This window comes from Tachyglossus aculeatus, chromosome 1 (genome assembly GCF_015852505.1).
Source record: "Tachyglossus aculeatus isolate mTacAcu1 chromosome 1, mTacAcu1.pri, whole genome shotgun sequence".
Lineage (NCBI taxonomy): Eukaryota > Metazoa > Chordata > Mammalia > Monotremata > Tachyglossidae > Tachyglossus > Tachyglossus aculeatus.
Window position 1 is genome coordinate 105,423,805 of NC_052066.1, and position 16,941 is coordinate 105,440,745.

General features: G+C 45.7%; 1 protein-coding gene across 2 annotated transcripts in view; it reads left to right on the forward strand.

Moving 5' to 3' along the window:
- RIN2 (Ras and Rab interactor 2) overlaps positions 1-16,941 on the forward strand; it is a 251,078-nt gene that overhangs the window by 38,214 nt on the left and 195,923 nt on the right. Inside the window, exon 1 of one of the 2 annotated variants that reach the window (XM_038743247.1) lies at positions 8,820-8,898. The exons of the other annotated variant lie outside the window; for it this stretch is intronic. The gene's annotated coding sequence lies outside the window, so the exon portion shown is untranslated. Of the gene's footprint in view, positions 1-8,819; positions 8,899-16,941 lie in introns of those variants that run through there. 2 annotated transcript variants of the gene reach the window in all.

Sequence of the window (16,941 nt, forward strand, 5' to 3'; positions counted from 1 at the left end):
TCATTGGTTAGGGACCGTCTCTGTAGGTTGCCAACTTGTACTTCCCAAGCACTTAGTACAGTGCTCTGCACACAGTAAGCACTCAATAAATACGATTGAATGAATGAATGAATACAAGTAGATCAAGTTGGACAAGATCTCCTCCTCCGCATCCCCCCACCCTACCTCCTTCCCCTCTCCACAGCACCTGAATATATGTTTGTACAGATTTATTACTCTATTTTACTCATACATATTTACTATTCTATTTATTTTGTTGATGTGCATTTAGTTGTAATTCTATTTGTTCCGACGACTTGACACCTGTCCACATGTTTTGTTTTGTTGTCTATCTCCCCCTTCTAGACTATGAGCCCATCGTTTGGTAGGGACCGTCTCTATAGGTTGCCAACTTGTACTTCCCAAGTGCTTAGTACAGTGCTTTGCACACAGTAAGCTCTCAATAAATATGAATGAATGAATGAATGAATGAAAATGACACAGGCCTCACAGTCTTAATTTTACAGATGGGTAACTGAAGTCCAAAGAATAAATAATAATATTTATGGTATTTGGTAAGCGCTTATTATGTGCCAGGCAGTGTACTAAGTGCTGGGGTGGATCAATCAATCAATCAATCGTATTTATTGAGCGCTTACTGTGCGCAGAGCACTGTACTAAGCGCTTGGGAAGTACAAGTCGGCAACACATAGAGACAGTCCCTACCCAACAGCGGGCTCACAGTCTAGAAGGGGGAGACAGAGAACAAAACCAAACATACTAACAAAATAAAATGAATATAATAGATATGTACAAGCCAGATAAATAAATAAATAAATAAATAGAGTAATAAATATGTACAAACATATATACATATATACAGGTGCTGTGGGGAAGGGAAGGAGGTAAGATGGATATAAGCAAATCGTGTTGGACACAGTCCCTGTCCCAAATTGGGCTCACGTTCTCAATCCCCATTTTCCAGATGAGGTAACTGAGGCAGAAAGAAATGAAGTGGTTTTCCCAAGGTCACACAGTGAAGCTTCTTGCCCGAAGTCACCCAGCGGGCAAGTGGCGGAGCCAGGATTCGAACCCCAGGCCCTTCTGACTCCCAAATCTGGGCTCTGTCCGCAATTCCAGAGCCACTGTTCACCTGCCAGGCTTACGGCATGAAGTTTCAAGTTTTATGTATTTGTTAAGCACTTACTTTGTGCCAGGCACCATACTAGTTACAGGGGTGGATACAAGCAAATCAGGTGGGGCACAGTCCCTGTCCCACATGGGGCTCACTGTCTATTTTTTAAAAAATGTATTTCATTCAAGCGCTTTGTTAAACATATTTGTTAAACACTTACTATATGCCAAGCACCGTCCTAAATCCTCAGGTTTCCATGGAGCGTATAGTACATAACCACGCCCAATGCCGCCCTGATCGGTCCATCTGGCCCAGTTCTGACTCTCTTAGAGAAGCTGCGTGACTCAATGGAAAGAGCCCGGGCTTGGTAGTCAGAGGTCATGGGTTCAAATCCCGGCTCTGCCAATTGTCAGCTGTGTGACCTTGGGCAAGACACACACAAGAGGGAAGGGAGACAGGCATCAATATAAATAAAGAAATTACAGCGATCTTCTGGGCCTGCAGGAAAAGCCTCTGTAGCTTTTTTGCCTTTGGGGCACCATCAAGTGTGTTGGCATTACAATCGGTTGGGATTGATTTTCCTAGATTTTCCTAGGCTGTACAGAGGAGGGGGTGGAGCAGGGGAGAGGAAGATGAGTGGGAAAAACAAGAGCCAGGATAGGAAAGGTTGAGTTCCCCATTCCATTCATTCATTCAATCGTATTTATTGAGCGCTTACTGTGTGCAGAGCACTGTACTAAGCGCTTAATAATAATGATGGTATTTGTTAAGCGCTTACTATGTGCAAAGCACTGTTCTAAGCGCTGGGGAGGTAGCAAGGTGATCAGGCTGTCCTACGGCGGGGGCTCACAGTCTTAATCCTCATTTTACAGATGAGGGAACTGGGGCCCAGAGAAGTGAAGTGACTTGTCCAAAGTCACACAGCTGACAAGTGGCGGAGCCAGGATTTGAACCCATGACCTCTGACTCCAAAGCCCGGGCTGTTTCCACTGAGCCACGCTGCTTCTCCAGGCTGTTCCACTGCCTGCACATTGGACCACGGCCCCGTTGGCCCAACTTCTTGTGGTCTGGCTAGCCGGAATGAGCGAGTATCACCCCAGTTTTCCAAACCCACAGGCACCCGATTAATCACTGGAAGGTCCGTTCATTTATAGCGGGGGCTGCACCTGTTGATTTCCCCCCGCTTCCACGAGCAGTCAGGGCCCTTCATCATTTATTGATCAGAGAGGGTTATGGCAGCTTTTGGAAATGCCCAGTCGACACTCTGAGAGTTTATACACGCAGAGAAAGTGACTCATGGACTTTGTACGTGGAACGAAAGCAATGCGAAGCTTTCCTCCTGGCACAGATTGAGCAGGCCTCTGTTTTCTCTCAGGAATGGGAAACAGGCATGTTTTTGTCATCACGAAACCTTGACTGGGGATGAGGCTGAAACCATCCATCTGGGTGTCCGGTTGCTGATTTGGGGGCACCCTGTGATTGTGTTGTCGGGCCCTTCTGGTCATTCATTCATTCATTCATTCATTCAATCGCATTTATTAAGTGCTTACTGCGTGCAGAGCACTGTACTAAGCTCTTGGGAAGTCCAAATTGGCAACATATAGAGACGGTCCCTACCCAACAGTGGGCTCACAGTCTAGAGCCAGCCCGATTGGCCTTTAGAAAGGGCAATGGAGCCAATTTTCAACTTTCTTTTGTCCTCTTTGCATTTCAGATGTAAATCAAGGATTGCACCTTATCGAAAGAGTTACATTTCTGTTGAGAAGCAGCTGGGCCTAATGGAGAGAGCTTGGGCTTGGGAGTCAGAGGGCCTGGGTTGTAATCCCTCTAGACTGTAAGGTCGCTGTGGGCAGGGAATAATAATGATGGCATTTATTAAGCGCTTACTATGTGCAGAGCACTGTTCTAAGCGCTGGAATGTGTCTACCAACTCAGATTGTACTTTCCCAAGCACTCAGTATAGCTCTCTACCCACAGTAAGCACTGAATATGTACAATTGATTGATAATCCCAGCTCTGCCACTTGTCCGCTGTTTGACCTTGGGCACGTTGTTCATTCATTCAGTAGTATTTATTGAGTGCTTACTGTGTGCAGAGTGATGTACTAAGCACTGGGGAGAGTATTAAACAATAGTAATAAACAGATGCATTCCCTGCCCACCCTGATCTTGCAGATCTTTTAGACTGTGAGCCCACTGTTGGGTAAGGACTATCTCTATATGTTGCCAACGTGTACTTCCCAAGTGCTTGGTACAGTGCTCTGCACACAGTAAGCGCTCAATAAATATGATTGATGATGATGATGATCAGTAGGGGGAGAAAGATATTCATTCAATCGTATTTACTGAGCACTTACTGTGTGCAGAGCACTGTACTAGACACTTGGAAAGTACAGTTTGGCAACAGAGACAGTCCCTACCCAACAATGGGCTCACAGTCTAGAAGGGGGAGACAGACAAAACAAAACAAAACAACTAGACAGGCAATTAATATATATTGTTATATTACAAATACCAATATAAGTACATATATTACAGATATGTACTTAAGTGTTGTGGCGTTGGGAGGGGCGAAGAACAAAGGGAGAAAGTCAGGGCAACTCAATTTCTCTGTGCTTCAGTTCCCTCATTTACAAAATGCGGTTTTAATTAATTCATTCATTCAATCGTATTTATTGAGGGCTTACTGTGTGCAGAGCACTGTATTAAGCGCTTGGGAAGTACAAGTTGGCAACTTGTAAGTACCCCAGTGTTTAGAACAGTGCTTGATGCATAGTAAGCACATATCGTACCCTAAATTATCTTTGTTATTATTAAACTTTAAAACGGAGTCTAGGAAGGTGTGGACTCTAGTAATAAAAATGAAACTAATAATTATGGTAGTTGTTAAGCGCTTACTATGTGCTAAGCACTATTCTAGTGCTGTGGTAGATACAAATTAATCTGGTTGGACCTAATCCCCGCCCATGTGGGGCTAACAGGCTTCATCCCCATTTTACAGTTGAGGTGCCTGAGCCACAGAAACGTGAAGTGACTTGCCCACGGTCACACAGCAGAGAAGCGGCAGAGCCAAGATTAGAACCCAGGTCATTCATTCATTCATTCCATCGTATTTATTGAGCACTTACTGTGTGCAGAGCACTGTACGAAGCGCTTGGGAAGTACAAGTTGGCAACATATAGAGACGGTCCCTACCCAACAGGTCCGTGACTCCCAGGCTGTGCTGTAGCCACTAGGCCACACTGCTTCTCCGCCCCTTTTAATGGACTGTTGATTTTTTGAAGGCCTGCTCACAGGAAGTGTTCCCCTGCCAGACATTATGCCTCGTGCTGTGTGGTTTTCAGCCAGTCACCCGGCCCTTGCTTCTCCCTTCATCCTTAGACTGTAAGCCCCTTGTGGGCAGGGAACCGTGCCCCCAGCTCTGTTGGATTGGACAAGTTGGACAAGTTGTTGGACAAGTTGGATCCAACTTGTACTTCCCAAGCGCTTAGTACAGTGCTCTGCACACAGTAAGCGCTCAATAAACACGATTGCTGATGGATGACAATTGATGATGATTGGAAACTCCCAAGTGCTTAGAGAAGTTATCATGCTTACAGAAACAGCGTGGCTCAACGGAAAGAGCCCGGGTTTGGGAGTCAGAGGTCATGGGTTCTAATCCCGGCTCTGCCACTCATCAGCTGTGTGACTTTGGGCAAGTCACTTCACTTCTCTGGGCCTCAGTTCCCTCATCTGGAAAATGGGGATGAAGACTGCGAGCCCCACGTGGGACAACCTGGTTACCTTGTATCCTCCCCAGTGCTTAGAACAGTGCTTTATTTCTATTTATTCTGATGACTTGACACCTGTTCACATCTTCTAGACTGTGAGCCCGTTGTTGGGTAGGGACCATCTCTATATGTTGCCAACTTGGACTTCCCAAGCGCTTAGTACAGTGCTCTGCACACAGTAAGTGCTCAATAAATACGATGGAATGAATGAATGAATGCTTAGCACATAATAAGCACTTAACAAATATCATAGTTATTATTATTAAGAGAAGCAGCGTGGCTCAGTGGAAAGAGCCCAGGCTTTGGAGTCAGAGGTCATGGGTTCAAATCCCGGCTCTGCCAACTGTCAGCTGTGTGACTTTGGGGAAGTCACTTCACTTCTCTGGGCCTCAGTTACCTCATCTGTAAAACGGGGATTAAAACTGTGAGCCTCCAGTGGGACAGCCTGATCACCTTGTAACTTCCCCAGCGCTTAGAACAGTGCTTTGCACATAGTAAGTGCTTAATAAATATTATTATTATTATTAGAATAGTGTTCTGCACCCAGTGAGCACTCGATAAATCCCGTTGATCGATCGATTGATCCTTTCCCGCCCTATTTCTTACCTTGCTCATTCATTCATTCATTCAATCGTATTTATTGAGCGCTTACTGCGTGCAGAGCACTATACTAAGCGCTTGGGAAGTACAAGTTGGCAACATAGAGAGACGGTCCCTACCTAACAGCGGGCTCACAGTCTAGAAGGGGGAGACAAACAAAACAAAACATATTAACAAAATAAAATAAATAGAACGGAAGAGGGGATGCAAAGATGGCCAAACCCTCATTTCCCTTATCCACCCTCCTCACAGTCACCTAGACACTAAGCTGTGTACCCCTTAAGCGTTCTGATACTCTTCTTTGCCCCAAAGCACTTCTGTACATATTCTTATACTCTATTTCCCCACCTGTAATTTATTTAAATGTCCACCTCCCCCTGTAATAATAATAATGATAGCACATATTAAGTGCTTCCTCTGTGACAAGTACTAAGTGCTGGAGTGGATGCAAGTTAATCAGGTTGGACTCCGTCCCTGTCCCACAATGGGCTAAGTAAGAGGGAGAACAGGTATTGAACCCCCATTATACAGATGAGGAAACAGAGGTCCAGAGAAGTCAAGTGACTTGCCCAAGGTCACACAGCAGGCAGGTGGTGGAGCCGGGATTAGAACCCAGGTCCTCTAATTCCCAGACCCAGGCTGTTTTCATCTTGCTGCCGACCTCTGGCCCACATCCTGCCTTTGGCCTGGGGTGCCCTCTTTCCTCATACCAGCTTCATAGTGAAGCAGCGTGGCTCAGTGGGAAGAGCCCGGGCTTTGGAGTCAGAGGTCATGGGTTCAAATCCTGGCTCCACTAATTGTCAGCTGTGTGACTTTGGGCAAGTCACTTCACTTCTCTGGGCCTCAGTAACCTCATCTGGAAAATGGGGATTAAGACTGTGAGCCCCCAGTGGGACACCTTGATTACCTTGTAACCTCCCCAGTGCTTAGAACAGTGCTTTGCACATAGTAAGCACTTAATAAATGCCTTTATTATTATTATTATTATTATTACCTGCCTGACTTACTCTTCTCCCTTCAAAGTCTTATTGAAGGCACATCTCCACCAAGAGGCCTTCCCTCTTTTCCTGTTCTTAAACTCCCTTCTGCGTCACCCTGACTTGCTCCCCTTAGTCATCCCCCTTTCCAGCTCCACCAAACTTATGTACATATCTGTAATTTATTTATTTTTATTAACGTCTGTCTCCCGCTCTAGACTGTAAGCACACTGTGAGCAGAGAACATGTCTTGTACACTCCCAAGCGCTTAGTACAGTGCACTGCACACAGTAAGCACTTAAATATGATTGATTGACTGACTGATCGACTAAGCCATGCTGCTTCTTGCCGTAGGGTGGAAGCTCTTCATGGGCAAGGATTCATTCATTCAATCATATTTATTGAGCGCTTCCTTTATGCAGAGCACTGTACTAAGCGCTTGGGAAGTACAAGTTGGTAACATATAGAAACGGTCCCTACCCAACAACGGGCTCACAGTCTAGAAGGGGGAGACGGACAACAGAACAAAGCATCCCACCGACCAAAAATCTATTCTGCTGTGCTTTACCAAGTGCTTAGTTGAGTGTTCTGTCATATAGTAATCGCTCAGTAGAAACCATTGTTTGATTATTATTATTATTATTATTAATAATAATAATAATAATAATATTAGATGCAAGAAGCCAAACAAGCAGGCCTGGCTCCACCTGTGCTATTTATTGAGCACTTCCTTTGTGCAGAGCACTGTACTAAGAGCTTAGGAAGTACAAGTTGGTAACATATAGAAATGGTCCCTACCCAACAACGGGCTCACAGTCTAGAAGGGGGAAACGGACAACAAAACAAAGCATCCCGCCGACCAAAAATCTATTCTATTCTGCTTTACCAAGTGCTTAGTTGAGTGTTCTGTCATATAGTAAGCGCTCAGTGGAAACCATTGTTTGATTATTATTATTAGTAATAATAATATTAGAAGCAAGAAGCCAAACAAGCAGGCCTGGCTCCACCTGTGCTAGGATTCAAAGTCACGGACCGTTGATTCAGGCTACGTATCAGACAGGCTAGCTGGCCTGTGACTTCTGGAAGAGTGTATCGGTCAGTACGTAGCTTCAGAAACATCCCCCTTGCCTGACCTGGGCTTTCCCAGGCAGCATTGGATTGATAATGAGAGTAAAATCAGCCCACAAAACCAGGTCGCCAAAGAAATTGTCCAGTAATAATAATAATGATAGCATTTATTAAGTGCTTACTGTGTGCAAAGCACTGTTCTAAGCGCTGGGGAGGTTACAAGGTGATCAGGTTGTCCCACAGCGGGCTCACAGTCTTCATCCCCATTTTCCAGAGGAGGGAACTGAGGCCCAGAGAAGTGAAGTGACTTGCCCAAAGTCACACAGCTGGCAATTGGCAGAGCTGGGATATGAACCCCATGACCTCGGACTCCAAAGCCGAGGCTCTTTCCACTGAGCTACGTCTATCCCAGAACATTCCCACCGCAGGCAGACGTCACCCTGCGCGTCTGGCCAGTCCTGGTGGAAGTGAAACTGGAGAGGCGGAGCAAGGAACTTAGACGTGCCAGGCTAGAAGGAGGAAGATCACGGGAACAGAAATCTGACTCTGTTTACGAGGCCGGAGAAGGAAATAGCTTTCTCAATCAATCAATCGTATTTATTGAGCGCTTACTGTGTGCAGAGCACTGTACTAAGCGCTTGGGAAGTACAAGTTGGCAACATATAGAGACAGTCCCTACCCAACAGTGGGCTCACAGTCCAGCTTCAAGCAGAGGTGGGGTAACCAGGGACCCAGGTGAGAGGGGAAGAGAGGGAAAGGCTGTTATTATCCTCTTTCTTTCCTCCTCTTCACCCCATCGTCCACACACTTGCTCACATTCACACACACGTGTACACCCAACTACAGTAAGAGAGCGGAGAAGAGGGCTGTTTGAGCGTTCACCCGGTCAGGTTCCTAGTTCTTGGTGGTTTCCAGCTAATCGTATACAGCTCATTGTCATTTTCAGCCAGTCGTATGCGAGCTGCTGTTTCCTCCCACCATTAATAATAATAATTATAATAATAATAATGGCATTTGTTAAGCGCTTACTATGTGCAAAGCACTGTTCTAAGCGCTGAGTGGGGGATACAGGGTGATCACATTGTCCCACCTGGGGCTCACAGTCTTAATCTCCATTTTACAGATGAGGTAACTGAGGCTCAGAGAAGTGAAGTGACTTGCCCGAGGTCACACGGCAGACATGTGGCGGACCTGGGATTAGAACCCATGACCTCTGACTCCCAAGCCTGTGCTCTTTCCACTGAGCCGCGCTGCTTCTCCATTGTTGCATCACCATTGTTGTGGCTGCCTTGACTACAGCCGACTTCACCGATTGTCCCCTACTTTCCTTAGCTGAGATTGCCGCTAAAGAAGAGGACGCGGGTGCCGAGGTGAGAATTTATCACGATGATGATGGGATTTGTTATAAGTGCATACTCTGTGCCAAGCGCTGTGGCAGCTCGCCGAGACTGAAAGCGTCAGGATGAGCTAGTTCGAATCAGGGCCCGCCGCCCTCTAGGAGCTCACAAGCGACGTCAACATAGATGGACAAATTTCTACCTATTTCTACAACCGAACCACATGTAATAATAATAATGATGGCATTTATTAAGCGCTTACTATGTGCAAAGCACTGTTCTAAGCGCTGGGGAGGTTACAAGGTGATCAGGTTGTCCCACGGGGGGCTCACAGTCTTCATCCCCATTTTACAGATGAGGTAACTGAGGCACAGAGAAGTTAAGTGACTTGCCCAAAGTCACACAGCTGACAATTGGCGGAGCCGGGATTTGAACCCATGACCTCTGACTCCAATGCCCGTGCTCTTTTCCGTTGAGCCACGCTGCTTCTCCAATGTAGAGGAGAGACGCCCACCAAGAGCCCGACATAAACGTGCTTTAAATTTAGGCTCCGGCGCTGGGGACGGGTGAGTTGGTCCCTAGAGTTGGGTGGGGGGTAGGATCTCTGCAGAAGGATTTCAGGAAGGATTTGAACCCATGACCACTGACTCCAAAGCCCGGGCTCTTTCCACTGAGCCATGCTGCTTTGGACATCGCCCCAGTTCTACTTGGAGCTCAAAGTCTAAGTAGAAGGGAGGACCGATATTAAATCCCCATTTTTTACGGTTGAGAAAAATGAAGCACAGAGAAGTCAAGGGACTTGCTCAAGGTCACACAGCAGACAAGTGGTGGAACTATTGTGTTAATGCTGTGCATCTAGCTTTATTTCTATTTATTCTGATGACTTGACACCTGTCCACATGTTTTGTCTTGTTGTGTGTCTTCCCCTTCTAGACTGTGAGCCTGCTGTTGGGTAAGGGACCGTCTGTATCTGTTGCCGACTTGTACTTCCCAAGCACTTAGTACAGTGCTCTGCACACAGTAAGCGCTCAATAAATACGATTGAATGAATGAATGAATGAATGAATGTATTACTCTATTTTACTTGTACATATTTAATATTCTATTCATTTTGTCAATGATGTGCATCTACGTTTATTTCTATTTTTATTCTGATGACACCTGTCCACATGTTTTGTCTTGTTGTGTGTCTCCCCCTTCGAGACTGTGAGCCCGTTGTTGGGTAGGGACCATCTTTCTCTGTTGCCGACTTGGACTTCCCAAGCGCTTAGTACAGTGCTCTGCACACAGTAAGTGCTCAATAAATACGATTGAATGGATGACTAGAGGAGGGAGAAGAAGAAACCGTTTAGCTTTTTCGAGGTTAGAGAATGGGTGTGGCTGGCAAGTGGGAGCCGTTTGCCCACAGGTGATATGTAGGTGGGAAGAGGAAGCAGTTGGATCTTCTAGAGAAGCAGCGTGGCTCAATGGAAAAAGCCCAGTCTTTGGAGTCAATCAATCAATCAGTCGTATTTATTGAGCACTTACTGTGTGCAGAGCACTGTACTGAGCGCTTGGGAAGTACAAGTTGGCAACATATGGAGACGGTCCCTACCCAACAGTGGGCTCACAGTCTAGAAGGGGGAGACAGCGGACAAAACAAAGCATATTAACAAAATAAAATAAATTGAATACATATGTGGGACAACCTGATCACCTTGCATCCCCCCCAGCACTTAGAACAGTGCTTTGCACATAGTAAGCACTTAACAAATGCCATTATTATTATTATTATTAAATGTACAACTAAAATAAACAAATAAATAGAGTAATAAATACATACAAACATATATACAGGTGCTGTGGGGAAGGGAAGGAGGTAAGGCGGGAAGGATGGAGGGGGGGAGGAGGGGGAGAGGAAGGAGGGGGCTCGGTCTGGGAAGGCCTCCTGGAGGAGGTGAGCTCTCAGTAGGGCCTTGAAGGGAGGAAGAAGTCATAAATCAGAGGTCATGGGTTCAAATCCCGGCTCTGCCACTTGTCTGCTGTGTGACTTTGGGCAAGTCACTTCACTTCTCTGGGCCTCAGTTACCTCATCTGGAAAATGGGGATTAAGTCCGTGAGGCCCACGAGGGACAACTTGATTACCTTGTATCTACCCCAGCGCTTAGAACAGTGCTTTGCACATAGTAAGCGCTTAATAAATGCCATCATTATTGTTATTTTTATTATTCTCACCTAATTGTTTCTGGACTGGAAACCCCGAAAGCATGTCCTTTAAAATAGTAATTGTGGCATCTGTCAGGACTAAGTGCTGGGGTAGATCCAAGATCGTCAGGTCCCTCATGGGACTCACGGTCTAAGTAGGAGGGAGAAGAGAGATTGAAAACCCATTTTGCAGATGAGAGAACTGGGGCCCAGAGAAGTGAAGCGACTCACCCAAGGTCACACGGCAGACACGTGGCAGAGCCGGAATTAGAACTCAGGTCCCCTGACTCATGGGAATTAGAAGAGGGCAGCATTTGGAATGCTAAGGGGGGCGGGTTCCTGATTAAAGGAGCCAATATCTGTCTCCCTCTCTAGACTGTAAACTCTCAATAAATCCAGTTGAATGATTGAATCTCCCCTCTAGATTCTAAGCTCCTCGTTGGCAGGGATTGTGTCGGCTAATTCTGTTGTAGTGCCCTCTCCCAAGCGCTTAGTACAGTGCTCTGCACATAGGGTTCAATAAATATGATCGATTGGTCGGGCTTTGGGCAGTGCCCTGAAGCGAGTTATTGTGGGCAGGGCGTGTGTTTATTATATGAAGAAAAGCAGCATCGCCTGGGCTTGGGAGTCGGAAGGTAATGGGTTCTAATCCCGGCTCTGCCGCTTCATTCATTCATTCAGTCGTATTTATTGAGCGCTTACTGTGTGCAGAGCACTGTACTAAGCCGCTTATCTGCTAGGTGACCTTGGGCAAGTTACCTCACTTCTGTGGGCCTCGGTTACCTCATCTGTAAAATGGGGATGGAAACTGTGAGCCCCGTGTGGGCCAGGGACTGTGTCCAACTCGATTTGCTTGTATTTATTCTATTTATTTTATTTTGTTAATATGTTTTGTTGTCTGTCTTCCCTTTCTAGACTGTGAGCCCACTGTTGGGTAGGGACCATCTCTAGATGTTGCCAACTTGGACTTCCCAAGCGCTTAGTACAGTGCTCTGCACACAGTAAGCGCTAAATAAATGTGAATGAATAAATGAATGAACCAATGCCGCTGTACTGTGTTCTCCCAAGCACTTAGTACAGTGCTCCGCACCCAATAAGCGCTCAACAAATATTCTATTTATTTTGTTAATGATGTGCATATAGCCGTACTTCTATTTGTTCTGACGATTTTGACACCTGTCTACATGTTTTGTTTTGTCGTCTGTCTCCCCCTTCTAGACTGTGAACCCGTTGTTGGGTAGGGACCATCTCTATCTGTTGCCAACTTGGACTTCCCAAGCACTTAGTACAGTGCTCTGCATGCAGTAAGCGCTCAATAAATACGATTGAATGACTTGATGGATCGATCTTAAAAGGGCAGCCGTGAATAATCTCTAAAAGTCATCTCCTGGAGGGCAAAGAACTGCAATTCTATTTATTTTATTTTGTTAGTATGTTTGGTTTTGTTCTCCGTCTCCCCCTTTTAGACTGTGAGCCCACTGTTGGGTAGGGACTGTCTCTATATGTTGCCAGCTTGTACTTCCCAAGCGCTTAGTACAGTGCTCTGCACACAGTAAGCGCTCAATAAATACGATTGAATGACTTGATAGATCGATCTTAAAAGGGCAGGCGTGAATAATCTCTAAAAGTCATCTCCTGGAGGGCAAAGAACTGCAATTCTTTTTATTTTAATTCGTTAGTATGTTTGGTTTTGTTCTCCGTCTCCCCGTTTTAGACTGTGAGCCCACTGTTGGGTAGGGACTGTCTCTATATGTTGCCAACGTGTACTTCCCAAGCGCTTAGGGCAGTGCTCTGCACACAGTAAGTGCTCAATAAATACGATTGATTGATTGATTCTGTGGACCCCCCTACCAACGAGGCAGGGAGGGAGGAGTGCTTGTAGGAGGTGTGCGATGCGTGGTAGGGACCGTCTCTATATGTTGGCAACTTGAACTTCCCAAGCGCTTACTACAGTGCTCTGCACACAGTAAGCGCTCAATCAGTACGATTGAATGAATGAACCCGGGGGGCAGGGAGCTCAGGATTTGGTTGGCAGGACACCCGGTGTGGAGCCCTCTCTCTGTTTAGGAGGAGGGAAATGGGTAGGTCCAACAACAGACCTATTTTCCGGGTCAATACTTCCTCCCTGGGCCGAGCCCACAGAAATACCGGTTCCCGAGATGCCAGGAGAGCTGGTGTTCCTCGCTTTGCCCTACTTGAGGGACGGCCGTGCCAGCTGGCAGGACCACTGGGAAAAAAGGTGCCGGAGGGGGACTCGATTGGCGTGAAAGAGGAACCCGGAGAACCCGGAAAGGGGTCCACAGGTCCAAGCTGGTAGGGAAAATGGGCCACGAAATGGTTCTGTTTTTCTCCTCTTGGTTTCCGTGGTAGAGGGAGGGACTCCTTCCCCTTCCAGAGGGAATCCCAAGGATCACGGGTGGTGAGGCGTCTCCCCTCCCCACGGCACCTGTATATATTTATTGTACAGATTTCTCGACTGTGAGCCCGCTGTTGGGTAGGGACTGTCTCTATATGTTGCCAACTTGTAATAATAATAATAATGATGGCGTTTATTAAGCGCTTACTATGTGCAAAGCACTGTTGTAAGCTCTGGGGAGGTTACAAGGTGATCAGGTTGTCCCACGGCGGGCTCACAGTCTTCATCCCCATTTTCCAGATGAGGGCACTGAGGCCCAGAGAAGTGAAGTGACTTGCCCAAAGTCACCCAGCTGACAAGTGGCGGAGCCGGGATTTGAACCCACGACCTCTGGCTCCAACTTGTACTTCCCAAGTGCTTAGTACAGTGCTCTGCACACAGTAAGTGCTCAATAAATACGATTGATTGATTACTGTATTTTACTTGAACAAATTTACTATTCTATTTATTTTGTTAATGGTGTGCATCTAGAGAAGCAGCGTGGCTCAGTGGAAAGAGCCCGGGCTTTGGAGTCAGGGGTCATGGGTTTGAATCCCGGCTCCGCCAATTGTCAGCTGGGTGACTTTGGGCAAGTCACTTCACTTCTCTGGGCCTCAGTTACCTCATCTGGAAAATGGGGATTAAGACTGTGAACCCCCTGTGGGACAACCTGATCACCTTGTAACCTCCCCAGTGCTTAGAACAGTGCTTTGCACATAGTAAGCGCTTTATAAATGCTATTATCATTATTATTATTATTATTATTATTATTATTATCTAGCTTTAATTCTATTTGTTCTGACGACTTGACACCTGTCCACGTTTTGCTAATAATAATAATAATGATGACATTTATTAAGCGCTTACTATGGGCAAAGCACTGTTCTAAGCGCTGGGGAGGCGACAAGGTGATCAGGTTGTCATTCATTCATTCATTCAATCGTATTTATTGAGCGCTTACTGTGTTCAGAGCACTGTACTAAGTGCTTGGGAAGTACAAGTTGACAACATATAGAGATGTTCCCTACCCAACAGCGGGCTCACGGTCTAGGAGGGGGAGACAGAGAACAAAACAAAACATATTAACAAAATAAAATAAATAGAATAAATATGTACAAATAAAATAGAGTAATAAATACATACAAACATATATACATATATACAGGTGCTTTGGGGAGGGGAAGGAGGTAAGGCGGGGGATGGGGAGGGGGAGGAGGGGGACAGGATATGTACTAAGTACTATGTATGGGTTATGTACTCTGTAAATAGTACATATTTACTATTCTATTTATTTTGTTAATGATGTGCATCTAGCTTTAATTCTATTTGGTCTGATGACTTGACACCTGTCCACATGTTTTGTTTTGTTAATAATAATGATGGCATTTATTAAGCGCTTACTATGTGCAAAGCACTGTTCTAAGCACTGGGGAGGATACAGGGTGATCAGGTTGTCCCATGTGGGGCTCTCAGTCTTAATCCCCATTTTCCAGATGAGGGAACTGAGGCCCAGAGAAGTGAAGTCACTTGCCCAAAGTCCCACAGCTGACAGTTGGCGGAGCCGGGATTTGAACCCATGACCTCTGACTCCAAAGCCCGGGCTCTTTCCACTGAGCCACACTGCTTCTCTGCAGTTGTTGTCTGTCTCCCCCTTCTAGGCTGTGAGCCCGTCGTTGGGTAGGGACCGTCTCTACATATATGTTGCCAACTTGTACTTCCCAAGGGCTTAGTACAGTGCTCTGCACACAGTAAGCGCTCAATAAATACGATTGAATGAATAAATGAATGAATGTATTACTCTATTTTACTTGTACATATTTACTATTCTATTCATTTTGTCAATGATGTGCATCTACCTTTATTTCTATTTATTCTGATGACACCTGTCCACATGTTTTGTCTTGTTCTCTGTCTCCCCCTTCTAGACTGTGAGCCCGTTGTTGGGTAGGGACCATCTCTATATGTTGTCGACTTGGACTTTCCAAGCGCTTAGTACAGTGCTCTGCACACAGTAAGCGCTCAGTAAATACGATTGAATGAATGAATGAATTTATTACTCTATTTTACTTGTACATATTTACTATTCTATCTATTTTGTTAATGATGTGCATCTAGCTTTATTTCTATTTATTCTGATGACACCTGTCCTCATGTTTTGTTGTGTGTCTCCGGCTTCTAGACTGTGAGCCTGTTGTTGGGTAGGGACCGTCTCTATCTGTTGCCGACTTGGACTTCCCAAGTGCTTAGTCCAGTGCTCTGCACACAGTAAGCGCTCAATAAATACGATTGAATGAATGAATGAATGTATCACTGTATTTTACTTGTACATATTTACTATTCTATTTATTTTGTCAGTGATGTGCATCTACCTTTATTTCTATTTATTCTGATGACACCTGTCCACGTGTTTTGTCTTGTTCTCTGTCTCCCCCTTCTAGACTGTGAGCCCGCTGTTGGGTAGGGACCGTCTGTATATGTTGCCAACTTGTACTTCCCAAGGGCTTAGTACAGTGCTCTGCATACAGTAAGCGCTCAATAAATACTACTGAATGAATGAATGATTTTATTACTCTATTTTCCTTGTACATATTTACTATTGTATTTATTTTGTTAATGATGTGCCTCTACCTTTATTTCTATTTATTCTGGTGACACCTGTCCGCATGTTTTGTCTTGTTGTGTGTCTCCCCCTTCTAGACTGTGAGCCCGCTGTTGGGTAGGGACCGTCTCTATCTGTTGCCGACTTGTACTTCCCAAGGGCTTAGTACAGTGCTCTGCACACAGTAAGCGCTCAATCAATACGATTGAATGAATGAATGAATGAACTGGGATTAGAACCCAGGTCTTCTGACTCCCAGGACTGTGCTCTTTCCACTAGGCCACGCTGCTTCCTGAGCTTGGAGATGAGAAGGGGAGGGCTTTGGGTTGGGGAGGGACAACAGGCCTCAAAGAGCTGGGAGAGGGGGGTCTTTCCCGCTCCTCTCAGGAACTGTTGTGGGGGGCGTAGGGTGAGGGAGGGTGAGACAGCTGTGAGGCAAACTCTGGCTTCACCCCAAAGCTGGAAACCTGAGGGGTGCCGTCTCTCCACCACCTTCAATCAATCAATCAATCAATCAATCGTATTTATTGAGCACTTACTGTATGCAGAGCACTGTCCTAAGCGCTTGGGAAGTACAAGTTGGTAACATATAGAGATGGTCCCTACCCCACAGTGGGCTCACAGTCTAGAAGGGGGAGACAGACAACAAAACCAAACATACTAACAAAATAAAAGAAATAGAATAGATATGTACAAGTAAAATAAATAAATTGAGTAATAAATATGTACAAACATATATGCATATATACAGGTATATATTAGAGCTGCCATCTAAGACCCCAGTAGCATCACTGGCTTTGGAGTCAGAGGTCATGGGTTCAAATCCCAGCTCCACCAGTTGTCAGCTGTGTGACTTTGGGCAAGTCACTTCACTTCTCCAGGCCTCAGTTCCCTCATC